Source organism: Oryctolagus cuniculus, chromosome 14 (assembly GCF_964237555.1).
Source record: "Oryctolagus cuniculus chromosome 14, mOryCun1.1, whole genome shotgun sequence".
Lineage (NCBI taxonomy): Eukaryota > Metazoa > Chordata > Mammalia > Lagomorpha > Leporidae > Oryctolagus > Oryctolagus cuniculus.
The window spans coordinates 62,433,305-62,451,023 of NC_091445.1; positions in this window are offsets into that span (position 1 = coordinate 62,433,305).

The window sequence follows — 17,719 nt, forward strand, 5'->3', positions numbered from 1 at the left end:
TGGGGGCCAGTGCTGTGGCATAGCAGGTAAGGCCACCTCTTGCAATACCGGCATCCCATGTGGGCACTGGTCCTGGCTGCTTCACTTCCGATTCAGCTCTCTGCTGTGGCCTGGGAAAGTAGTAGAAGATGGCCCATGTCCTTGGGCCCCTGCACTCACTTGGGAGACCCTGAGGAAGCTCCTGGCTCCTGGCTTTGGGCATTGTGGCCAATTGGGAAGTGAGCCAGTGGGTGGAAGGCCTCTCTCTCTGTCTCCCTCTCCTTCTCTCTCTGTGTAACTCTGACTTTCAAGTAAATAAGTAATCTTTAAAAAAAAAAAAAAAAACAAATCAGTGACCTTGGTTTTCTGCATAAGAAAATAGAAAAAGCACAGCACACTCCACCCAAAATAAACAGAAGAGGCCAGTACCACGGCTCAATAAGCTAATCCTCCACCTGCGGTGCCGGCACACCGGGTTCTAGTCCTGGTAGGGGCGCTGGATTCTGTCCTGGTCACTCCTCTTCCAGTCCAGCTCTCTGCTGTGGCCCGGGAGTGCAGTGGAGGATGGCCCAAGTCCTTGGGTCCCGCACCCCATGGGAGACCAGGAGAAGCACCTGGCTCCTGGCTTCCGATCAGCGCGGTACGCCGGCCGCAGCGGCCATTGGAGGGTGAACCAATGGAAAAAGGAAGACCTTTCTCTCTGTCTCTCTCTCTCTCACTATCCACTCTTCCTGTCAAAAATAAATAAATAAACAGAAGAAATGAAGTAAAAAAAAATCTAACCAGATACCAGTGAAATAGAAAAAAATCAAGAAAAGTAACAGGAGGTTCTTTGGGAAATTGATGAAATTGACAAGCTAGAGTGTTGGGAAGGGGGAGGCTCAAATTTACCCATATTGTAAATGAGATAGATGACAGCACTGTAGGTGCATAAAAGACAGTAGACATGTTATATATTATACCTATAATTTTGATAACTTAGATGAAATGAGAAAACACCTTGAAAGCACAAAATGACATTCATTAAGTGCAAATAGATAACCTGAACAGCCCTGTATCTTTTAAAGCAATTTAATTTATAGTTTAAAACTTTCCCACAATGGAAACTCGAGGTCCACATGGCTTTATTGGTGAATTCACCAGACATTTACAGAAAAAATAACAGCATGAGAAAAATTTTGTCTACAAAATTGACTAGGAGAAACAATGTGCTATCATACTCCCAGCAATTTTGTAGAAACTGTCAGGATAATTTTTCAAGATTTCTTTATTTGAAAGACAGAGTGACAGAGAAAGAGACCTTCCATCTGTTGGTTCTCTCCTCAAATGCCCCCCAAAAGCCCTAGGGGATTGGGGGAGAAAGAAAGATACCTTCCATCTGCTGTTTCACTCCCTACCTCATGCCCCTAATAGCCAGGGCTAGGCCATCCTGAAGCTAGGAGCCAGGAACTCCATCCAGGTCTCCTATGTGGGTGAAAGGAACCCAAGTACTTGAGTGTCATCTGCTGCCTTCCAGAATGCCACATCAATAGGAAGCTAGATCTAAAGCATGGGAGAACTGGAATCAGGCAGTCCAGTATGGAGTACAGGCATCCCAAACAGTGTGAAAACAGTTGCCCCAACAATATATTTCTAAAACTCATATGTAACTGTTGAAAACAGAACCAGAAAGTTTGGAGAGAGGAATAAAAGAAAAAACAGAAATTTCAGCTAATAGTATCTAACTTCTTGACTTATTACAAGGTGACAATAATCAAGACAGTGTAGTTGTTGTTAACAGTGTATTGATTAGAACAGAATAAAAGGCCAAGAAATATAATTGATGTTTTCCAACAGTGCAGAGGCAATTCAGTTTGGAAAGAATATTCTTTTCAACAATTGGTATAGGGCCAGTACTGTGATGTAAAAGGCTAAGTCTCCACCTGCAGTGCTGGTACCCTATGTGGGTGCTAGGTTGAGTCCCCACTGCTCCACTTCCTATCTAGCTCCCTGCTCATGCATCTGGGAAAGCAGCAAAAGATGTCCCATGTACTTGGGCCTATGCACCGAGATGGGAGACCCAGAAGAGGCTCCTGGCTCCTGGCTCCTGGCTTTGGCCTGGCTCAGCCCAGGCCATTGCAGCCATTTGGAGAGTGAGCCAATGGTGCTTTCTCCTTTTATCTCTGCACTCTGCCTTTCAAATAAATAAATAAATCTTAAAAAAAAAAAATTGGTGTGGAACAATTGTATATTCATATCCAAAAAGAAAAAAATGAAACTTGTTCCATAACTCACACTGTATACAAAAATAAACCTAGGGGCCGACACTGTGGCTTAGCGGGTAAAGCTGCAGCCTGCAGTGCCAGCATCCCATATGGGCACTGGTTTAAATCCAGGCTGCTCTGTTTCGGATGCATGGCCTGGGAAAGCAGTAGAAGATGGCTCAAGTCCTTGGGCTCCTAAACCTGGGTGGGAGACCCAGAAGAAGCTCCTGTCTCCTGGCTTCAGATTGGCTCAGCTCCTGCTGTTAAAGCCATAGGGGAAGTGAACCAGCAGATGGAAGACCTCTCTGTCTCTGCTTCTGCCTCTCTGAAACTGCCTTTCAAATAAATAATAAATAAATCTTTTTTTAAGATTTTTTTTTATTTATTTGAAAGAGTTACAGAGAGTAGAGACAGAGAGGTCTTCCATCTGCTGGTTCACTCCCCAGATGGCTGCAACTGCTGGAACTGCGCCAATCCAAAGGCAGGAGCCAGGAGCTTCTTCCCAGTCTACCACGTAGTTGCAGGGGCCCAAGGACTTGGGCCATCTTCTACTGCTTTCCCAGGCCATAGCAGAGAGCTGGATCGGAAGAGGAGCAGCTGGGACTAGAACCAGCTCCCATGTGGGATGCCGGTGCTTCAGGTCAGGGCTTTAACCTGCTGCATCACAGCGCCAGCCCCAATAAATAAATCTTTAGATAAATAAATAAATTTTAAAAGGATGATAGAGGTCAACAGAAACAAAACTTCTAGAAAAAAAATAGGATAACAGCTTTGTGAGTTTGGGTTAGACAAATTTCTTATGTATAGTACTAAAAATTAGCAGTCAACAAAAGAACAAATTGATAAATTGGATTTAAAATGAAAAATTAATCTTTAACTCTTCAAAAGGTAACGGTAAGAGAATGGAAATCCAAAGTGCTGGGGAAAATATTTTCAAAACATAAGCAAAATGGAACGAGAAGATGAGTTTATTTTGGTGCAAACAAAATGTTGGATACATGCATATGAGCGGTCTTCAGAAAGTTTATGAAAAATGTGTATATTATGACAAAACTGTGGATTTCAAATTTTTTCTCACTAAAAAAAAACTTCCATTTTTCCACAAGCTTTTTAAGATACCCTCATTTAATAAAGTACTTTTATCCAGAGCATATCGATAGTACTCTAAAAAGTCAGTAATAAGACTGCCAATCTTTGGTCTAGATCAGAGAGAATTAGAGTTGGAAGTATATATCTGGGAGTCATCCAGATAAAGGTGCTGTCATGAGACTAAAATGAGATCAACAAAGGAGTGAGAGAGAATAGGAAGAAGAGAAGAAACCAGAAGAAGGTTCAAGAGTATGGCTAGAATAACTGGAGGAGAAACTAGAAGAATATGTTGTTCTGCAAAGACAGGTATAGAATTATTCAAAAAAGAAATGGTGATCAACTCTAAATGCTAGGTTGAACTGCTTATTGAATTTTGCAATGTTAGTGCCATTACTAACCAGCAAGACATTTGGTGTAATGATAAGAATTTAAAATTCATATGTGGATTAAATAGAAAATATAGGAATTAGTTATTAATATAGACAACTGAATGGATTTTTACTGTGTAAAGGAATAGAATAATTAAGGAATTGTTGGAGGTGTATTTAAGAGTCAAGATAAGACTATTTGCTTTGTGCTAAGAATAAGGGAATTTATCAACATACATTTTTATGCTAATTAGAATTATTCTGTAAGAGAGAAAACTGATGATACAGAAAGTGTTGAAATGCTATCTTTGAGCAGATTACAGCAGAATAGAATAGGTGTGCAAATTATACATGAAATATCCAAGATTTATGTGCAATCTTTTCTCAAGTACTCCTCCAGGTATTTTAATTAATTATTTTACCTGTTTAATTGGAAGAATTTACTAAAGTATCTGAAGCATATTCCATTAGTTCTCCTGCTAGGGTTTTTTTTTAATATTTTTATTTTATTTATTTATTTTTTTTAATTTTTTGACAGGCAGAGTGGACAGTGAGAGAGAGAGACAGAGAGAAAGGTCTTCCTTTGCTGTTGGTTCACCCTCCAATGGCCGCCGCGGCTGGCGCGCTGCGGCCGGCGCACCGCGCTGATCCGATGGCAGGAGCCAGGAGCCAGGTGCTTTTCCTGGTCTCCCATGGGGTGCAGGGCCCAAGCACCTGGGCCATCCTCCACTGCACTCCCTGGCCACAGCAGAGAGCTGGCCTGGAAGAGGAGCAACCGGGACAGAATCCGGCGCCCCAACCGGGACTAGAACCCGGTGTGCCGGCGCCGCAAGGCGGAGGATTAGCCTAGTGAGCCGCGGCGCCGGCCTCCTGCTAGGTCTTGAAGAATTCAGTTGCTCATAGGAACTATGCTACAAATGAGATGCAAAAAAAGGAATGAGGAATTTTTTAAAGGAGTCTTAGGGCAACCAAATCCCAAGTAGCTAACAGAGTTAAGATGGCTGATAAGATCATTCCATACTTTTAAATTAGTATAAATATAGAAATCTGTGTATATAAGTTTTTCTTATATTTAAATGCATACAGTTTCTCTGTGTCTTTAAACAGAATATTACACACAAAGATTTTTTTTTTTTTTTTTTTTTTTTTTTTTTTTTTTGCTTTCTAACAATGTTGAACAACCAATTCCAGAGATTCTGGCCAACTTTTGATGTACTGATTTTAGAAAATCTGTGTTTACTATTTTTCCATCTATTTACAGTAATTGAAAGTGTGCCCTCTTGTGGTCAATTTGGTAATTTTCACTGAGGTAGCATTTTCTCTTAGATTTAACAGTAAATCATTTGTTAATCATCTGATATGTTTTGGTGACAATTGAGGCCTAGATCTAAATAATGTAGCTCTTTAAACCTCACTTATAAAGAAATAGTCATTTGATTTTTGCATTTCTGCTGCCATTCTATAGGAGATAGTTATAAGATATTCTGTCAGCCTCTATTACCTAATAATGTGCTTGGAGACAGACTGTTTCCTTTGCAGTATAAAAGAAAGTGAGCTGTAGAATTTGTTTTGGTGTGTGAGGCATAGATGAAGAACCCAAAACATAAGAGTACTTGGAAATTTCCTCCTTCACTCTGTAAGTGAATTTTTAAATGATCAAATTCTAGGACTCAGGACTAGTTTTCCTGATGCAGTTTGTACTTCAGCACATTTTTATATGATTAGAGCTTGTGTAACTACTCTGCAGGCCTAATTGTATAACCAGCTGAAACTATGTAAAGAGTTTTGGAATGTGGAGTTTCATTAAAGTCATTTCATATAAAATACGTGTTGGTGCTGACATCATTGTGGCACAGTGGGTTAAGCTGCCACCTTCAGTGCCTGCATCCAATATGAGTTGAGTGCTGATTTGAGTCCTTTCTGCTGCTGCTCTTCCTCCTCCTCCTCCTACCCTCTCCCCCGTCCATCCTCTTCCCCCTCCCCCTCCTTCTCTCCCCTCCTCATTCCCCTTTCTCCATCTTCTTCCGCTCTCTTTCCCCCTTCGCCTCCTTCTTCCCCTCTTTCTCCTCCTTCTCTTGATGTATCTATTTTATTTGAAAGGCAGAATTACAGAGAGATTTTTTTGGTTCACCCCCCAATCTGAAGCCAAGAGCTTCTTCCAGATCTCCCAGGTGAGTGGAGGGAGTCTAAGTATCTGGGCCTTCTTCCACTGCTTTCCCAGGCACATTAGCAGGGAGCTGGATTGGAAGTGGAGCAGCCACTGGAACCGGTGCCTACATGGGTTGCCAGCACTGCTGCAGAGCTGTCCCCTGCTCCACTTCTAATTCAGATCCCTGCTAATGCACCTGGCCCCTGCCACCCAGATGGAGATCCTAGCTCCTAGCTTCCAAGCTGTTGCTGCTATTTGGGGAGTGATCCAGAGGATGGAAGACATCTCTCTCTCTCTTTCTCTCTCTCTCTCTTTCTCGGTGCCTTTCAAATTAAACAATTTTAAAATTGCATGTGAGTAAAGTTTTATGAATTATTTTCTCAACATACACATATTTGGGAAACTACTTTTGAGAAATCCTAAATCTCAACCTGATTTAGTTATTAGTAGCTTTGCATTCTCTGCTTGATAATATTAAATAATGTAAATATATCCTTCTGTTATATATTGTATATTATCATGGCTACATTATCAAATCACACACATATTACTAGTATGCATCATGGTGGCTTCCTTGAGCAAGTGTACCAAGAGAACTTTAGAGTTGTTTTGTTAGACTTTTTTTTTTTAATTTAATGGAGGCACTTGGAACTTTAGAAGAGCAGAAGTGTTTTAAAAGAAGTGAGAGTTTTCACAGTTCAGCTGATTAGGAAATGCTTATTTTTGAGTTAGATTTTGAAGAAGATCCTTTCAGAAGTGTCTGAAACAGAACATGAAAAAAATCTGTTCTTGAGAAATAAGCAGGGAAAAGGAATATGAACTTAACTAAAGTGAAAGAATTCTGCTGAAGAGTTGCCACTAACTAGTGAGTAACTGTGACCTACCTAAAATAGTACAACATAGGTTTATTTTACTGTCTTAACTTATGTAGTTATTTAGGATTTTTTAAAGATTTATTTTTTTTATTTGAAAGGGGGAGTTACAGAGAGAGAGAGAGAGAGAGAGAAAGATCTTCCATCCATTGGTTCATTCTCCAAATGGCTGCAACGGCCGAGTCAAAACCAGGAACCAAGAGCTTCAACCCTGTCTCTGACGTGGCAAATTAACCCATTTTGCCACAATGTTGGCCCCATTATTTAGAATTTATAGCCTATGCTTTTCCCAAGAAGATAATAAAGTATACTAATTTTAAACCCTACCCTCCATCACCCCCCAAAAAAGCCACAACATTATCAAAGAAGAAAAATATTGGGTTAAATATTGAACATAAATGGAATATTGATTTATTCAGAATAATGTCATGATCGCTCAAGACGACAGCATAGTATAAAGAATACTGAGGGGCTGGTGCTGTGGTGCATCAGGTTAATGCTCTGGCCTGAAGCGCTGGCATCCTATATGGGCACTGGTTCAAGACCCGGCTGCTCCACTTCTGATCCAGCTCTCTGCTGTGGCCTGAGAAAGCAGTAGAAGATGGCCCAAGTCCTTGGGCCTCTGCACCCGTGTGGGAGTCATGGAGGAAGCTCCTGGCTCCCATCTTCAGATGGGCACAGCTCCAGCCGTTGCAGCCAATTGGGGAGTAAACCATCAGATGGAAGACCTTTCTCTCTCTCTCTCTGCCTCTCCTCTCTCTGTGTAACTCTGAGTTTCAAATAAATAAATAAATAAATCTTAAAAAAAATAAAGAGTACTGAACTAGAGGCAGGCATTTTGTTAAAATATCCATATCCCACATCAGAGTACATGGGTTCAGTTCTTGACTCTAGCTTGTGACTCCAGCTTCCTGCTAATGGAAACCTGTGAGGGGACAGTAGTGATGGCTCAAATATTTGGTTTCCTGCTACTAATATGGGAGACCTGGATTGCATTCTCAGCTCCTGGCTTTGCCTACCCAGCCTCAGTTGTTGGAGCATTTGGGTAGTAGACTAGCAAATGGGAGCTTGCTCTGTATCTCTTTGTTTCCCTCTGCCTCTCAAATAAATAAATAAATAAATAATTTTTTAAAAGATTATTTATTAGTAAGCTAGAAGTCCAAACATTTAGATTCTAGTCTTAACTAGGTCAGTTATTAACTCTGAAATCTTGAACAAACAGCTCTGAAATACTTTTACTGGTATTTTTGGTACCTTTTATTGGTTTTACTTAATTTCATACCAGTGTAGGTGTTTATTGATATTACATCCTCTAGATATATGTGAGAATATAAGATTTACTTAGAGACATTCAGAGTTCAGATCCCAGTTCTCTGCAATATTTATCCAGAGATAAAGTATTTAGGATATGAGAGTTGCATTTTTACATCTGTAAAATAGTGATAATCTAGAACTTTCTAATACTGTTTCTGGCACTTAAGAAGTACTAAAATAAAATTTGTCTGATAGTGTTATCCTATCTTGCCTGTCTCATATATTATCTGAGCATCCTCTATCTTAAATGCTTAGAATCAATAGTATTTCATATTTCATATTTTGGAATATTTGCATTTGCATAATGAGATTGGACACAAATGCAGAATTGATTTATGTTTCATACATACCTTAGACACATAACCTGAAGGTAGTTTTCTGAAGTATTTGTAGTGCGACTGCATATTAACTGCAGCAGGTCACATATGTTCAGGTATGCAAATTTTCCACTTGTCGTGTCATGTAAGCAATCAGAGTTCCAGGTTTTAGAGTGTTTCAGATTTCTGACTTTTGAATTAGGGGAGCTCAACACATGTTAACTGTTAGTAACTCCCTACGAATAACCATAACTATTACTATAGTTTTGTACCATTGGGTTAGTTCCTGAGTTTCTAACTTCCTAGTTTAGACATTTTCAGCTAGATGTTAATATAGACATTTTAATACAAATAAATCAAAAATTGTACCGTTATTACATGCCAGTAATGCAGTGTTCTCCTAACAGAACTTTCTTCTTCCATTCTCTACCACTCAATCTTCTTTATCACTATTAAATTAATCTTCACTGAAAACTTAAATTTGCTTTGTCAGTAATATGGAAAAAATTGTAACAAACTGCTTTGTAACAAAAAAAAATTGTAACAAACATGCTGTGGCCCAGGTGTTTATGAATCCACTTAGCATGTCTGTTATCATTCAGCATCTAGCACAGTGCCTTCGTATAGTAGCAGTTTAGCATGTTTCATAATTATTTATATGTCACAGAAATCTGTGTACATATATTAAAAGACTCATTTTTTTTTAAAGATTTATTTCTTTGTTTGAAAGTCAGAGTTGCACAGAGAGGAGAGGCAGAGAGAAAGAGAGAGAAAGGTCTTCCATCCAATGGTTCATTCCCCAATTGGCCACAATGGCCGGAGCTGTGCCGATCTGAAGCCAGGAGCCAGGAGCTTGCTCTGGGTCTCCCATACGGGTGCAGGAGCCCAAGGACTTAGGCCATCTTGTACTGCTTTCCCAGGCTATAGCAGAGAGCTGGATCAGAAGTGGAGCAGCCAGGTCTTGAACCGGCACCCATATGGGATGCCTGCGCTTCAGGCCAGGGTGTTAACCTGCTGCACCACAGCGCCGGCCCCAGTTTTTCATTTTTATCATAGTTTATATCATTGTTTTTCTGAATCATAAAGAAATAGTTTCCTAGTACAAAAAATCCAAGCAGTACAGATATAAATACCACAAAAATGAGGAATTCTCCAACTCTCAGAATGCATACCACCCCTACTCATTGTTAAAATATCCCTAACATATTTTCAAGGACTTTCGTACTACCCAAGCTATCATTTGTATAAAAATATGTTTAAACAAAAAATGAGTTTGTATTGGACCCGTTGATAGTTAGCTTTTCAGAAATTTTAAGGATCTCTGCCATTTTTATTTTAAATAAATTTGATAGGGATTTGCAGAGAATTTAAACTGTTCTTTTTTTAAAACAAAGATTTATTTATTTTTTATGTATCTATGTATGTATTTGAAAGGCAGAGTTACAAGGGGGGAGGGTGGAGAACCTTCTATCCACTGGTTCACTCCCAAAATGGCCACAAGGGCCAGAGCCGTGCTGTTCAGAAGCCAGGAGCCAGGAGCTTCCCATATGGGTGGCAGGGGCAGTCTTCTGTAGCTTTCCCAGGCATATTAACAGGGACCTGGATCGGAAGTGGAGCAGGGGCCAGTGCTGTGGTGTAGCAGGTAAAAGCTGCTGCCTACAGTGCCAGCATCCTATATGAGTTGTGCCCAAGTATTTGAGCCCCTGCACCCATATGGGAGACCAGAAGAAGCTCCTGGCTTTTGGCTTCAGATTGGCTCAGCTCTGGCCATTGCAGCTATTTGGGGAATGAACCAGCAGATAGAAGATATTCTTTCTCTCTGTTTCTCTCTCTCTCTCTCTAACTTTGCCTTTCAAATAAAATAAATAAACCTATTTTGGAAAAAAAAAATAGATACGGAAGTGGAGCAGCCAGGACTTGAACCAGTTTCCACGTGGATGTCAGCATCACAGATAGCAGTTTTATCTGCTGTGCCACAGTGCCGGTCCCTATTTGTAGATAATTTAAAACATGAAGTAGTAAAATTTAAACTATGGAGTTGAGGCCGGTGCTGTGGCACAGTAGCTTAATACTCTGCCAGTGGTGCTGGTTCTAGTCCCAGCTGCTCCTCTTCCAATCTAGCTCTGCTGTGGCCTGGGAAAGCAGTAGAAGATGGCCCTATGGGAGACCAAGAGGAAGATCCTAGCTCCTGGCTTTGTATTGGCTCAGCTCCAGCCATTTCAGCCATTTGGGGAGTGAACTAACGAATGGAAGACCTTTTTCTCTGTCTCTCCTTCTCACTCTCTGTAACTCTGCCTCTTCAAATAAATAAATAATTTAAAAAATAGAAATAAAAAAACTAGTGGTAGAATTGATTCAGGGTTTATTTCAGTGATTGAACCTTTCTCCTTTTGAACTCCATTACATCATTCTTGTGGCCAAACTCAAATTTTGAAGAGCAGAGGCTGTTTGCATCTTGCTAACCACTGTACTTTATTTGCCTATGTTTGTGTTTGACACAGTATGTGGCACAGTGACACAAAACAAATACTGAGTTCACCATCACAAAGAGCTAAATATTATAGAAATACGTGTGTTGTGTTGGATATAACTCAAAAGGTACTTATGGGGTTGAATGAACTAATGATGTAACATAGTGTGTCATTTCAGACTGTTTTCACTATTAAGCACCTTAATTAGTAAAAAGAAAAGGAAAATACTTTAGTTACATTAACGAAAAGATGAAGTGGATTTTTCTGGAGAATATGATGTAAAGTTTAAAGAAATTTCAATTATTGAATTACTGAGACAGATTGAATAGTTGTGATGGGAATGTACTCTTCACATAGTATAGTTTATCAAACTGTAAAATAAAAGAATGAGGCAAGTCTACCTAAGTGAACAGTTTCTGAGATAACATACTTGATGAAAGCACAGTGCAGGAAAATTTAAATAGCAGCTTACATTTATTAAGCACTTGTTGAGTAATTTATATGTATTAATTTGTTTCTGTCTCAAAACAAAATCATTTGTAAGAAAAATCACCTGCCTCCTATTTCAAAGATAAGGAAACTGAGGTACAGTATGGAAGAGCTTGGATTCAAATCCCTATGGCTTTCTTTCTTCCTTAATTATATACTATGACTTTCTTGATTGTACATCTTGATATTTAATTGGTGCACAATAAACTTTCATAATAACATTTATTATACCAATAATAATAAAATAACAATAATCTTATGTATTTTAGTTATGTGCTAGATGGCCTAGGTTTGACTCCTGCTTTATGACTTTATGCAAATTACTTACCATCTCTATACTTCAGATTCCTCATCAAACAAAATGGGAATATTAGTATCTAAGTGTTGTATGAGAATTAAAGCACATTAAAGTGTTTTTAACCTTTTTTTTTAACCTAATAGTGCTCAGTAAACATTAGTTATCTATTTCTCAATACTAAAATGCAGCACAGTGTTGCAGCAATACTGTATATATGTTTTTGAGCAAGTATGATTATTTCCCAGGGTATATTTCTAAACATTGAATTGTTGAGACAAGATTATACACATTTTAGGCTTTTCTATTGAGTGTATAGTAGCTCTCCAGAAGAGTTTATCTGCCATCAGATATTTTATTCCAAATCCATTTCAATTTTAGCATATTATTATAACTTCTATTGGTACTGTTTTGTTTGCATTTCTTTTGTTTGCTTGAGGAAATCATAAATTTTGAAGTGAAATTAATGAACAAAAAAATCGGAATATTTAAAAATCTTGGCAAGTATTTAGAGGTTCCCTTCAGATTGATAATGAACTAAATTGAGAATTTACTATTTTACCTTCTCCTAATTAAACATTCTTTTAATTAAATGTCATTCTTAAAATTATTCTATAAGTAATTTCTTTTTTTTTGTAATTTCTTATTATATTTTGTCTAATTTAGTTCTGAGCTTCACAACAGTTAAGGGTTTTTTTTTCTGCTTTTTATTGCCAATATTTATTTCTGTGACCTTATCACTTAAGTAATTGTAGGAAAGCAGACCTAAGATTTTAAGTACAGTTTGTAAGACTGTAGTGAAATACATACTGGAATATCAAATAATTTATAATAAATTTTTCAAAAGTAGAAATTATTTGCCTTGAAAAGACCCTGTTGTGTAATTCACCTGGTTCCTCCACTATTCCCCCAAATCTGTGTTCTGTTTAGCAGTAACACTGTTAACTTTGTATTATCACTCAGTGTGAGCCATGTAGTATCTCAGATTATTTACACATATTATTTAATTTCATTCTTATCTTACGAGGTAGGCCACTTTTCCCATTCTTCTGTTTCTTCACATCAGAGCTCTCATACTGTTTGTCTAGTGAACCACAATTTTAAAGACATTTTACCTAGACAGAAAGCAGTGTACAATGTACTGATACATTTGTCTTCCTTCATCTCTTTCAATGTTGATCTCAACCAACTAAATTTATTTTGTAGTCTTCTAATTGGTCAGCATTCCCAGAGTGTAAAGCCTTACCTTAATTGACAGTTCTCATTAAAGTTTTGGTTACTTTTTCATTTTGGACAGAGACAATGACTTTAAGCTTCATTTCATGAAAAACAGCTTACTGTCACAGAGCCAGACATCAAACATTATTTAACCCAGAGCCAGAAATGCTGTATTTTGTTAGTTGGGGTGTATATATTCATATTTAGAATTCTAGGATTACTGTTTCTTAATGAATTCTTGTGACCCCCTAGCAAGGTAGCAGCATTTCCACGGGTTATTCATCATCACTAAAATCTGTGACTCTTGGTGGCTTGTGTTGTGGCATATCATGTTAAGCTGCCTCTTGCATCACTGGCATCTCATATCAGAATACCAGTTGAGTCCCAACTGGTCCACTTCAGATCCACTTCCCTGCTAATGCCCTGAGAAGGTACCAAGAGATGGCTCAAGTATTTGAGCCCCTGCTACCCATGTGGGAGACCAAAATAAGTTCAGGGTTCCTGGCAGCAGCCTAGCCCAGTCCCAGCCATTGGAGCATTTGGGGAGTGAACCAGCAGATGAAAGGTCCTCTTTCTCTCTCTCATTCTTCCTTGCAAATAAATAAATCTTTATAACATTTACAGATCCATCTAAAATTTAAGTCCATTTCCTCTAGATTCCTCTTTAAACTTTTGGATTCTAGTGAAATTAGTTGAGCAGTGAGGTATAATAATCTGAATATACAATAAAGTACTTTAAACCAAGCAACCATTGTTGTTCCCTTCCCCTTTACTCCTAGTTTTGAGTTAAGAATAACCCCAGACCGGCGCCGTGGCTCACTTGGTTAATCCTCCGCCTGCAGCGCCGGCATCCCATATGGGCGCCGGTTCTAGTCCCAGTTGCTCCTCTTCCAGTCCAGCTCTCTGCTATGGCCCGGGAAGGCAGTGGAGGATGCCCAAGTGCTTGGGCTCCTGCACCTGCATGGGAGACCAGGAGGAAGCATCTGGCTCCTGGCTTCAGATCGGCACAGTGCCGGCCGTAGTGGCCATTTGGGGGGTGAACCAATGGAAGGAAGACCTGTCTCTGTCTATAACTCTACCTGTCAAATAAATTTAAAAAAAATAATATCCCAATATATTGTTACATCACTAAGAAAAGCATAATCTGGTTCATAACTACATAGATTGTGCTTAGCCTAAAAAATCCTTATTTCTATGTTACTCACCTGAGACTTAGGGAAATAGAGTTAAATCGGGTAACCTATACTAAAACCTTCTAATCTGGCACTAGTATTGTGGTGTAGTATGTTAAGCTGCTGCCTGCAACACTGGCATCCCATATGGGTAACCAATTCAAGTCCCAGCTGCCTCACTTCTGATCCAGCTCCCTACTAATGTGCCTGGGAAAGCAGCAGAAGATGCCTTTTTAAGTGCTTGGGCACCTGCCACCAATATAGGAGACCCGAAAGGAGCTAATGGCTCTAAGCAGGAGCCTCTACAGCCATTTGGGTAGTAAACCAGCAGATAAAAGATCCCTCTCTTCTCTCTCTCTAACTCTGCCTTTCAAACAAAATAAATAACTTTAAAAAAAAATAAAGAAACCTCTAACTTATTGTTCTTTAAGTTCCTATTCTCTGAGTTGGCAACATGATCAGTTGTTACTTAATCTGCTTGAATATAGCAATTTACAGCAATTAATTTATATGATTATCAAGGTGTTTTGTAATGCTCAAATAATTTTCATTCAACAGTTTTTCTATTAGTTACTAATCATAAGTTTGAACTTTTCTTGTTAGCATAAATATAAAGAAAAGTTCACTGTTTTGTTGGCTTCTATTAGGAGCTTTTAAATCCCAACCTATTTTTTAAGTCCTTGATCTGACTGGTACATATACGGTGTTGCATTAAATTTCTTTAGTAATTGTTCAAGAGTTGTAATTTCAAAAAGCCCACAGAGTTGCAAAAGATAAAGGATAGCCAGTAGTAATTTCATCTTCTTAGGCTATTTCCTGTGCCATTTCCTTTCAGTGGGCTTCTACTAGCAAATTTTACATCAGTCATTTGTCAAAGGAAAGTAGTGTTTTTTCCTTGAGTTGACTTAGTAAAGAATGTACATAAAAAGGTCACTAAACTGTAAAGAAAAAAGAAATTATTGCCAAAGTCAAATAGACATCACTTCTGGATGGTGGTTCTATGAATGCTTACTTTGTAACTTTCAGACTCTGGCATACATGTTGCATATGCATTCTCAGTGCGTCTTGTGTTTATAATAAAAAGTTAAGGGAAAAGTGCCTTCGTAATTTTAACGTAAACTGCTTTTTCAAAAAATACTTGTTTGCAACGTTGCATTAACACACATGTGTAGGGGAACTTTTTCCTAGCGTGTGATTGTTTTGAAGTTTACAACTTAGAGGCCTCTTAAAAATAACTGATGAGCATATACAGCCTCAGAAAGAGATGTTAATAAGGAAGCAGTTTAGCTTTTCTATTTTGGCTCTGTGTTTTTGCTGATCTAAAGTAGAATCCTACTTATTTTATAACTTACTAAAAACAATTGTGATGATGTACATTATTAAAATGTTACTTTATCTACCTACCAAAAAAGTGCTTACTCAATAAGGTTAAAGCAGAAAAAAAAGTTCATGAGCCATACGTTGAATCTAAAATGAGAGAAATTAGGGGACATTGAACAGAATAAGGGAAAGGACAAATGCTCAACAGTTTTGTACAGTGTACTTGTATGTATATGTGTGTAAAGAGACTGAGAATTTCACTAGGATGACTACTAGATATTTAACCCAATTAAGTCATTTGTATGGAGAATAAAAATGTTAGTGCCTTTCTGTCTCATTTATGTAGTTGCATATTGATTATGTGGTAAATTTTTTATAAGCAGCATGCACTGATAGTTGGAGGACAAGGTAAGTGCATGCAAAAAATGAAGCAAGTTTCACAGATGTTACAAAGGACTATAAAATTATTTACTAAAAGAATAGATGTCATAAGTTCAGAGTGTATTGGTAAAAGGACTTTGGGATGAATTTAAAGTTTTCATGAAGTAGTGGGCATTTGCCCAAGATCTTGAAGAATTATTGAACTTGGAATAAAGTATGAATGAACTTCCTAGGTAGGAAGAATGTCTTAAGGAAGTACGTGTAGATGGGAAAACACAATGTGAATCTGGGAGAATCTAATTAGATAAACTTGATTGGGAAGAATGGTTTATGTAGGAAAGTGATGAGAATCATGGTTAGGAAGGCAAATTTAAGCTAAACTGTGAGATTGAAATGTTAATGTGTTTATAATGTGGAAGCAAATTACAGTGCTTGCCAAGTTTGAGTATTCCTGTCCAGCAACATACAGCCTAGTAGTTAAAAAAAGACAGACACTGGAGTTAGATTGCTTGAGTTTTAATTCTTGCTCCACTAGTTACTTTAAACTCCCTGTCAGTTAATTTCTTCACCAATGAAATGCAGAAAATAACACTACCTACCTTATTGTATTGTAATGAGATCTAAATTATGTTCATGTATGTGGAGCACTTGGAATTGCTTAAGTGGCATATAGATCATGACTATTATTACAAATATTGAACAGACAAAAGCAGAAATTTTTTTATAATGATGAGCATTTCCATAGTAGTACTGTATTTGATATTTTTCCACAAATAATTGTTTTTTGTATGTTGCAGTGTTGGGAAATGGGAAGTAATGACAGCTGGCACCTGAACTAAGTACTTTCATAGGCAACACCATTCCAGAACTTCAGGATGAATGGGGATATGCCCCATGTCCCCATCACTACTCTTGCGGGGATTGCTAGTCTCACAGACCGTAAGTTTGGTTAACTTATCTACTTTAAGTTGAATTGTGTGCTAATGCCTTTTAATGAAACTGTTATAAAAATTATCAATAGGTTGTAAGTATCAAAAAACTGTTAAGATTTTAAATTTTGAGTGTCAAGCATTTTTATTGCCTTTGATTTATTGCCATACATATGAAAGTAGAAAAATTTGTGTTACTAGCCAGTTACAGATAAACTTTAATTATGTGTTTACATCTAAGGACCCATTAAAAAGTAGTATGTGTTTGAAAAAAGGTCTTATGTGATAAAGGGGTAAACGCGAAAGTAAGGACAAAAGAAGATGACACAAAGCTTTGATATAAACCAGAAGTGGAAAAGCATGAGTTCGATTATAGGAGTTTATATAGACTACTAAAAATACATTTTTGAAAATGGTAACTGAAACTGCCCTTAGAAGAAGGAAGTTTAATAACCCAACCTATCTAATTTCTTAGTGATTTAAAAAAAAAAAAAGATTTACTTATTTATTTGAAAGCCAGAGTTACAGAGAGGCGGGGGAGGGGGAGGGAGGGAGGGAGAATATGAATTCCATCCGCTGGTTCAGTCCCCAAATGGCTTCAACAGCCAGAGCTGGGCCAATCTGAACTCAGGAACCAGGAGCTTCTTCTGGGTCTCTCACATGGCTTCAGAAGCCCAAGCACTTGGGCCGTCTTCACTGCTCTCCCAGGCTTAGTGGAGAGCTGGATCAGAAGTGGAGCAGCTGGGATTTGAAATGGCATTCATATGGGATGCCAGTACTGCAGGCGGCAGCTTTCCCCGCTACACTACAGTGATGGCCTCCTCAGTGACGTTTATTTTGGACGTTACATTCAGTATTTGTTAGCATTTCTCATAGATATATTTATTAACAGCCTACTTTAGCAGTTACTAAGTTTAAAGAATATTTATCCAGATCAGTGTTTGGGAATCTGTGTATTTGAGGGATCTTCATAAAATTAATGGAAAATGTATATTATAGAAAAACTGCATGGATTTCAAAATTATTTTACACCAGGATAAACCTATCTTAAATTCCATTTTCCCATGAACTTTCTGAAGTACCATCCTACTTCTAAATTTCTTCCTAGCTTTT